We start from the raw sequence: 7,500 nt of genomic DNA on the forward strand, positions 1-7,500 counted from the left end.
AAGTGCTCCTAAAAATTTGTCTTAAATTTTGTTGTTATTTTATTTGCATTTGTTACATGACATTGACATGTTACATAACATTGACGTCAAATTCACGCACTTGTTTTTCTTTTTTACAAGATTTAAATGGCATTAAGTCATATATATATAATATAAACTTGGTGCCAATGCGAATCATTTTCATAATTTGCATTCATTCTTGCGGTTGATCTACGGCCAATTATGTAAACAGCGACTCAACGAGGTGTTCTAAAACATTCGCTGCGAGCAGGGTTCTTACCTGCGCGGGGAGACCCCATTGGATTTCAAGTCCAACGCCTTAACCACTCGGCCATCACAGCAGCTGATGCAATGACAAGTGCTCCTAAAAATGTTGGCTTAAAATTTGTTGTTATTTTATTTGAATTTGTTACATAACATTGACGTCAAATTAACGCACTTGTTTTTCTTTTTTACAAGATTTAAATGGCATTAAGTCATATATATATAATATAAACTTGGTGCCAATGCGAATCATTTTCATAATTTGCATTCATTCTTGCGGTTGATCTACGGCCAATTATGTAAACAGCGGCTCAACGAGGTGTTCTAAAACATTCGCTGCGAGCAGGGTTCGAACCTGCGCGGGGAGACGCCATTGGATTTCGAGTCCAACGCCTTAACCACTCGGCCATCACAGCAGTTGATGCAATGACAAGTGCTCCTAAAAATGTTGGCTTAAAATTTGTTGTTATTTTATTTGCATTTGTTACATGACATTGCCATGTTACATAACATTGACGTCAAGTTCACTCACCTGTTTTTCTCTTTTAAGAGATGTAAATGCATTAAGTCATATATATATAATGTAAACTTGGTGCCAATGCGAATCATTTTCTTAATTTGCATGCGTTCTTGCGGTTGATCAACGGCCAATCATGTATACAGCGATGCAACGAGGTGTTCTAAAACATTTGCTGCGAGCAGGGTTCGAAGCAGCGCGGGGAGACCCAATTGGATTTCAAGTCCAACGCCTTAACCACTCGGCCACCAGAGCAGTTGATGCAATGACAAGTGCTCCTACAAATTTTGACTGCGAATTAGCGGTCATTGTATTTGCATTTGCTACATTACATTGCCATGTTACATAACATTGACGTCAAGTTCACGTACCTGTTTTTTTCTTTTACGAGATGTAAAATTGCATTAAGTGATATGTATAATGTAAACTTGGTGCCAATGCGAATTATTTTCTTAATTTGCATGCGTTTTTGCAGTTGATCTACGGCCAATCATGTATAAAGCGGTGCAACGAGGTGTTCAAAAATATTCGCTGCTAGCAGGGTTCGAACCCGCACGGGGAGACCCAATTAGATTTGAAGTGCAAAGACTTAACCACTCGGCCATCAGAGCAGTTGATGCAATGACAAGTGCTCCTACATATTTTGACTGCAAATTAACGGTCATTGTATTTGCATTTGCTACATTACATTGCCATGTTACATAACATTGACGTCAAGTTCACGTACCTGTTTTTTTCTTTTACGAGATGTAAAATTGCATTAAGTGATATGTATTATGTAAACTTGGTGCCAATGCGAATTATTTTCTTAATTTGCATGCGTTTTTGCAGTTGATCTACGGCCAATCATGTATAAAGCGGTGCAACGAGGTGATCAAAAATATTCGCTGCGACCACTCGGCCATCACAGCAGTTGATGCAATGACAAGTGCTCCTAAAAATGTTGGCTTAAAATTTGTTGTTATTTTATTTGCATTTGTTACATGACATTGACATGTTACATAACAATGACGTCAAATTCACGCACTTGTTTTTCTGTTTTACGAGATTTAAATGGCATTAAGTCATATATATATAATATAAACTTGGTGCCAATGCGAATCATTTTCATAATTTGCATTCATTCTTGCGGTTGATCTACGGCCAATTATGTATACAGCGGCTCAACGAGGTGTTCTAAAACATTCGCTGCAAGCAGGGTTCGAACCTGCGCGGAGAGACCCCATTGGATTTCGAGTCCAACGCCTTAACCACTCGGCCATCACAGCAGTTGATGCAGTGACAAGTGCTCCTAAAAATGTTGGCTTAACATTTGTTGTTATTTTATTTGCATTTGTTACATAACATTGACGTCAAATTAACGCACATGTTTTTCTTTTTTGCGAGATGTAAATGGCATTAAGTCATATATATATATAATATAAACTTGGTGCCAATGCGAATCATTTTCATAATTTGCATTCATTCTTGCGGATGATCTACGGCCAATTATGTATACAGCGGCTCAACGAGGTGTTCTAAAACATTCGCTGCGAGCAGGGTTCGGACCTGCGCGGGGAGACCCTATTGGATTTCGAGTCCAACGCCTTAAGCACTCGGCCATCACAGCAGTTGATGCAATGACAAGTGCTCCTAAAAATTTGTCTTAAAATTTGTTGTTATTTTATTTGCATTTGTTACATGATATTGACATGTTACATAACATTGACGTCAAATTCACGCACTTGTTTTTCTTTTTTACGAGATGTAAATGGCATTAAGTCATATATTTATAATTTAAACTTGGTGCCAATGCGAATCATTTTCATAATTTGCATTCATTCATGCGGTTGATCTACGGCCAATTATGTATACAGCGGCTCAACGAGGTGTTCTAAAACATTCGCTGCGAGCAGGGTTCGAACCTGCGCGGGGAGACCCCATTGGATTTCAAGTCCAACGCCTTAACCAGTCGGCCATCACAGCAGTTGATGCAATGACAAGTGCTCCTAAAAATGTTGGCTTAAAATTTGTTGTTATTTTATTTGCATTTGTTACCTAACATTGACGTCAAATTAACGCACATGTTTTTCTTTTTTACGAGATGTAAATGACATTAAGTCATATATATATAATTTAAACTTGGTGCCAATGCGAATCATTTTCATAATTTGCATTCATTCTTGCGGTTGATCTACGGCCAATCATGTATACAGCGGTGCAACGAGGTGTTCTAAAACATTCGCTGCGAGCAGGGTTCGAACCTGCGCGGGGAGACCCTATTGGATTTCGAGTCCAACGCCTTAAGCACTCGGCCATCACAGCAGTTGATGCAATGACAAGTGCTCCTAAAAATTTGTCTTAAATTTTGTTGTTATTTTATTTGCATTTGTTACATGACATTGACATGTTACATAACATTGACGTCAAATTCACGCACTTGTTTTTCTTTTTTACAAGATGTAAATGGCATTAAGTCATATATATGTATAATTTAAACTTGGTGCCAATGAGAATCATTTTCATAATTCGCATTCATTCTTGCGGTTGATCTACGGCCAATCATGTATACAGCGGTGCAACGAGGTGTTCTAAAACATTCGCTGCGAGCAGGGTTCGAACCTGCGCGGGGAGACCCTATTGGATTTCGAGTCCAACGCCTTAAGCACTCGGCCATCACAGCAGTTGATGCAATGACAAGTGCTCCTAAAAATATGTCTTAAATTTTGTTGTTATTTTATTTGCATTTGTTACATGACATTGACATGTTACATAACATTGACGTCAAATTCACGCACTTGTTTTTCTTTTTTACAAGATGTAAATGGCATTAAGTCATATATATGTATAATTTAAACTTGGTGCCAATGAGAATCATTTTCATAATTCGCATTCATTCTTGCGGTTGATCTACGGCCAATTATGTATTCAGCGGCTCAACGAGGTGTTCTAAAACATTCGCTGCGAGCAGGGTTCGAACCTGCGCGGGGAGACCCCATTGGATTTCGAGTCCAACGCCTTAACCACTCGGCCATCACAGCAGTTGATTCAATGACAAGTGCTCCTAAAAATGTTGGCTTAAAATTTGTTGTTATTTTATTTGCATTTGTTACATGACATTGACATGTTACATAACATTGACGTCAAATTCACGCACTTGTTTTTCTTTTTTACAAGATTTAAATGGCATTAAGTCATATATATATAATATAAACTTGGTGCCAATGCGAATCATTTTCATAATTTGCATTCATTCTTGCGGTTGATCTACGGCCAATTATGTAAACAGCGGCTCAACGAGGTGTTCTAAAACATTCGCTGCGAGCAGGGTTCTTACCTGCGCGGGGAGACCCCATTGGATTTCAAGTCCAACGCCTTAACCACTCGGCCATCACAGCAGCTGATGCAATGACAAGTGCTCCTAAAAATGTTGGCTTAAAATTTGTTGTTATTTTATTTGAATTTGTTACATAACATTGACGTCAAATTAACGCACTTGTTTTTCTTTTTTACAAGATTTAAATGGCATTAAGTCATATATATATAATATAAACTTGGTGCCAATGCGAATCATTTTCATAATTTGCATTCATTCTTGCGGTTGATCTACGGCCAATTATGTAAACAGCGGCTCAACGAGGTGTTCTAAAACATTCGCTGCGAGCAGGGTTCGAACCTGCGCGGGGAGACGCCATTGGATTTCGAGTCCAACGCCTTAACCACTCGGCCATCACAGCAGTTGATGCAATGACAAGTGCTCCTAAAAATGTTGGCTTAAAATTTGTTGTTATTTTATTTGCATTTGTTACATGACATTGCCATGTTACATAACATTGACGTCAAGTTCACGCACCTGTTTTTCTCTTTTAAGAGATGTAAATGCATTAAGTCATATATATATAATGTAAACTTGGTGCCAATGCGAATCATTTTCTTAATTTGCATGCGTTCTTGCGGTTGATCAACGGCCAATCATGTATACAGCGATGCAACGAGGTGTTCTAAAACATTTGCTGCGAGCAGGGTTCGAAGCAGCGCGGGGAGACCCAATTGGATTTCAAGTCCAACGCCTTAACCACTTGGCCACCAGAGCAGTTGATGCAATGACAAGTGCTCCTACAAATTTTGACTGCAAATTAGCGGTCATTGTATTTGCATTTGCTACATTACATTGCCATGTTACATAACATTGACGTCAAGTTCACGTACCTGTTTTTTTCTTTTACGAGATGTAAAATTGCATTAAGTGATATGTATAATGTAAACTTGGTGCCAATGCGAATTATTTTCTTAATTTGCATGCGTTTTTGCAGTTGATCTACGGCCAATCATGTATAAAGCGGTGCAACGAGGTGTTCAAAAAAATTCGCTGCTAGCAGGGTTCGAACCCGCACGGGGAGACCCAATTAGATTTGAAGTGCAAAGACTTAACCACTCGGCCATCAGAGCAGTTGATGCAATGACAAGTGCTCCTACAAATTTTGACTGCAAATTAGCGGTCATTGTATTTGCATTTGCTACATTACATTGCCATGTTACATAACATTGACGTCAAGTTCACGTACCTGTTTTTTTCTTTTACGAGATGTAAAATTGCATTAAGTGATATGTATAATGTAAACTTGGTGCCAATGCGAATTATTTTCTTAATTTGCATGCGTTTTTGCAGTTGATCTACGGCCAATCATGTATAAAGCGGTGCAACGAGGTGATCAAAAATATTCGCTGCGACCACTCGGCCATCACAGCAGTTGATGCAATGACAAGTGCTCCTAAAAATGTTGGCTTAAAATTTGTTGTTATTTTATTTGCATTTGTTAAATGACATTGACATGTTACATATCATTGACGTCAAATTCACGCACTTGTTTTTCTGTTTTACGAGATTTAAATGGCATTAAGTCATATATATATAATTTAAACTTGGTGCCAATCATTTTCATAATTTGCATTCATTCTCGCGGTTGATCTACGGCCAATTATGTATACAGCGGTGCAACGAGGTGTTCTAAAACATTCGCTGCGAGCAGGGTTCGAACCTGCGCGGGGAGACCCCATTGGATTTCGAGTCCAACGCCTTAACCACTCGGCCATCACAGCAGTTGATGCAGTGACAAGTGCTCCTAGAAATTTTGGCTGAAAATTTGTTGTTATTTTATTTGTATTTGTTACATAACATTGACGTCAAGTTCACGCACTTGCTTTTCTTTTTTACGAGAAGTAAATGGCATTAAGTGATATATATATAATGTAAACTTGGTGCCAATGCGAATCATTTTCTTAATATGCATGCGTTCTTTCGGTTGATCTACGGACAATCATGTATAATGCGGTGCAACGAGGTGTTCTAAAAATTCGCTGCGAGCAGGGTTCGATCCGGCGCGGGAAGACCCCATTGGATTTCGAGTCCAACGCCTTAACCACTCGGCCATCACAGCATTTGTTGCAATGACAAGTGCTCCTAAAAATGTTGGCTTAAAATTTGTTGTTATTTTATTTTATTTTATTTGCATTTGTTACATAACATTGACGTCAAATTAAGGCACATGTTTTTCTTTTTTACGAGATGTAAATGGCATTAAGTCATATATATATAATTTAAACTTGGTGCCAATGCGAATCATTTTCATAATTTGCATTCATTCATGCGGTTGATCTACGGCCAATTATGTATACAGCGGCTCAACGAGGTGTTCTAAAACATTCGATGCGAGAAGGGTTCGAACCTGCGCGGGGAGACCCCATTGGATTTCGAGTCCAACGCCTTAACCACTCGGCCATTACAGCAGTTGATGCAATGACAAGTGCTCGTAAAAATGTTGGCTTAAAATTTGTTGTTATTTTATTTGCATTTGTTACATGACATTGACATGTTACATAACAATGACGTCAAATTCACGCACTTGTTTTTCTGTTTTACGAGATTTAAATGGCATTAAGTCATATATATATAATATAAACTTGGTGCCAATGCGAATCATTTTCATAATTTGCATTCATTCTTGCGGTTGATCTACGGCCAATTATGTATACAGCGGCTCAACGAGGTGTTCTAAAACATTCGCTGCGAGCAGGGTTCGAACCTGCGCGGGGAGACCCCATTGGATTTCGAGTCCAACGCCTTAACCACTCGGCCATCACAGCAGTTGATGCAATGACAAGTGCTCCTAAAAATGTTGGCTTAAAATTTGTTGTTATTTTATTTACATTTGTTACCTAACATTGACGTCAAATTAACGCACATGTTTTTCTTTTTTGCGAGATGTAAATGGCATTAAGTCATATATATATAATATAAACTTGGTGCCAATGCGAATCATTTTCATAATTTGCATTCATTCTTGCGGATGATCTACGGCCAATTATGTATACAGCGGCTCAACGAGGTGTTCTAAAACATTCGCTGCGAGCAGGGTTCGAACCTGCGCGGAGAGACCCCATTGGATTTCAAGTTCAACGCCTTAACCACTCGGCCATCACAGCAGTTGATGCAATGACAAGTGCTCCTAAAAATGTTGACTTAAAATTTGTTGTTATTTTATTTGCATTTGTTACTTGACATTGACATGTTACATAACATTGACGTCAAATTCACGCACTTGTTTTTCTGTTTTACGAGATTTAAATGGCATTAAGTCATATATTTATAATTTAAACTTGGTGCCAATGCGAATCATTTTCATAATTTGCATTCATTCATGCGGTTGATCGACGGCCAATTATGTATACAGCGGCTCAAC

The 7,500-nt window shown here is 38.5% G+C and overlaps 17 non-coding genes across 17 annotated transcripts; all 17 read right to left on the reverse strand.

Annotated features, from left to right (window-relative positions):
* Positions 1-259: 259 nt before the first annotated feature.
* TRNAS-UGA (transfer RNA serine (anticodon UGA)) lies at positions 260-341 on the reverse strand. The gene has a single exon. It is a non-coding gene; the product is annotated as a tRNA-Ser (tRNA).
* A 257-nt stretch (positions 342-598) lies between these two features.
* TRNAS-CGA (transfer RNA serine (anticodon CGA)) lies at positions 599-680 on the reverse strand. Its single transcript has one exon. It is a non-coding gene; the product is annotated as a tRNA-Ser (tRNA).
* Positions 681-954: 274 nt separating this feature from the next.
* TRNAS-UGA (transfer RNA serine (anticodon UGA)) lies at positions 955-1,036 on the reverse strand. Its single transcript has one exon. It is a non-coding gene; the product is annotated as a tRNA-Ser (tRNA).
* A 931-nt stretch (positions 1,037-1,967) lies between these two features.
* On the reverse strand, positions 1,968-2,049 carry TRNAS-CGA (transfer RNA serine (anticodon CGA)). Its single transcript has one exon. It is a non-coding gene; the product is annotated as a tRNA-Ser (tRNA).
* A 259-nt stretch (positions 2,050-2,308) lies between these two features.
* TRNAS-CGA (transfer RNA serine (anticodon CGA)) lies at positions 2,309-2,390 on the reverse strand. The gene has a single exon. It is a non-coding gene; the product is annotated as a tRNA-Ser (tRNA).
* A 274-nt stretch (positions 2,391-2,664) lies between these two features.
* TRNAS-UGA (transfer RNA serine (anticodon UGA)) lies at positions 2,665-2,746 on the reverse strand. Its single transcript has one exon. It is a non-coding gene; the product is annotated as a tRNA-Ser (tRNA).
* Positions 2,747-3,003: 257 nt separating this feature from the next.
* TRNAS-CGA (transfer RNA serine (anticodon UGA)) lies at positions 3,004-3,085 on the reverse strand. The gene has a single exon. It is a non-coding gene; the product is annotated as a tRNA-Ser (tRNA).
* A 276-nt stretch (positions 3,086-3,361) lies between these two features.
* On the reverse strand, positions 3,362-3,443 carry TRNAS-CGA (transfer RNA serine (anticodon UGA)). Its single transcript has one exon. It is a non-coding gene; the product is annotated as a tRNA-Ser (tRNA).
* A 276-nt stretch (positions 3,444-3,719) lies between these two features.
* On the reverse strand, positions 3,720-3,801 carry TRNAS-CGA (transfer RNA serine (anticodon UGA)). The gene has a single exon. It is a non-coding gene; the product is annotated as a tRNA-Ser (tRNA).
* A 275-nt stretch (positions 3,802-4,076) lies between these two features.
* TRNAS-UGA (transfer RNA serine (anticodon CGA)) lies at positions 4,077-4,158 on the reverse strand. The gene has a single exon. It is a non-coding gene; the product is annotated as a tRNA-Ser (tRNA).
* Positions 4,159-4,415: 257 nt separating this feature from the next.
* Positions 4,416-4,497, reverse strand: TRNAS-CGA (transfer RNA serine (anticodon CGA)). Its single transcript has one exon. It is a non-coding gene; the product is annotated as a tRNA-Ser (tRNA).
* A 274-nt stretch (positions 4,498-4,771) lies between these two features.
* Positions 4,772-4,853, reverse strand: TRNAS-UGA (transfer RNA serine (anticodon UGA)). Its single transcript has one exon. It is a non-coding gene; the product is annotated as a tRNA-Ser (tRNA).
* Positions 4,854-5,778: 925 nt separating this feature from the next.
* Positions 5,779-5,860, reverse strand: TRNAS-CGA (transfer RNA serine (anticodon CGA)). The gene has a single exon. It is a non-coding gene; the product is annotated as a tRNA-Ser (tRNA).
* Positions 5,861-6,116: 256 nt separating this feature from the next.
* On the reverse strand, positions 6,117-6,198 carry TRNAS-CGA (transfer RNA serine (anticodon CGA)). The gene has a single exon. It is a non-coding gene; the product is annotated as a tRNA-Ser (tRNA).
* Positions 6,199-6,465: 267 nt separating this feature from the next.
* TRNAS-CGA (transfer RNA serine (anticodon UGA)) lies at positions 6,466-6,547 on the reverse strand. Its single transcript has one exon. It is a non-coding gene; the product is annotated as a tRNA-Ser (tRNA).
* A 275-nt stretch (positions 6,548-6,822) lies between these two features.
* On the reverse strand, positions 6,823-6,904 carry TRNAS-CGA (transfer RNA serine (anticodon CGA)). The gene has a single exon. It is a non-coding gene; the product is annotated as a tRNA-Ser (tRNA).
* Positions 6,905-7,161: 257 nt separating this feature from the next.
* On the reverse strand, positions 7,162-7,243 carry TRNAS-UGA (transfer RNA serine (anticodon CGA)). Its single transcript has one exon. It is a non-coding gene; the product is annotated as a tRNA-Ser (tRNA).
* Positions 7,244-7,500: the final 257 nt, after the last annotated feature.

The sequence above is a fragment of the Saccoglossus kowalevskii genome, chromosome 4, assembly GCF_978046115.1.
Source record: "Saccoglossus kowalevskii chromosome 4, keSacKowa6.1, whole genome shotgun sequence".
Taxonomy (NCBI): domain Eukaryota; kingdom Metazoa; phylum Hemichordata; class Enteropneusta; family Harrimaniidae; genus Saccoglossus; species Saccoglossus kowalevskii.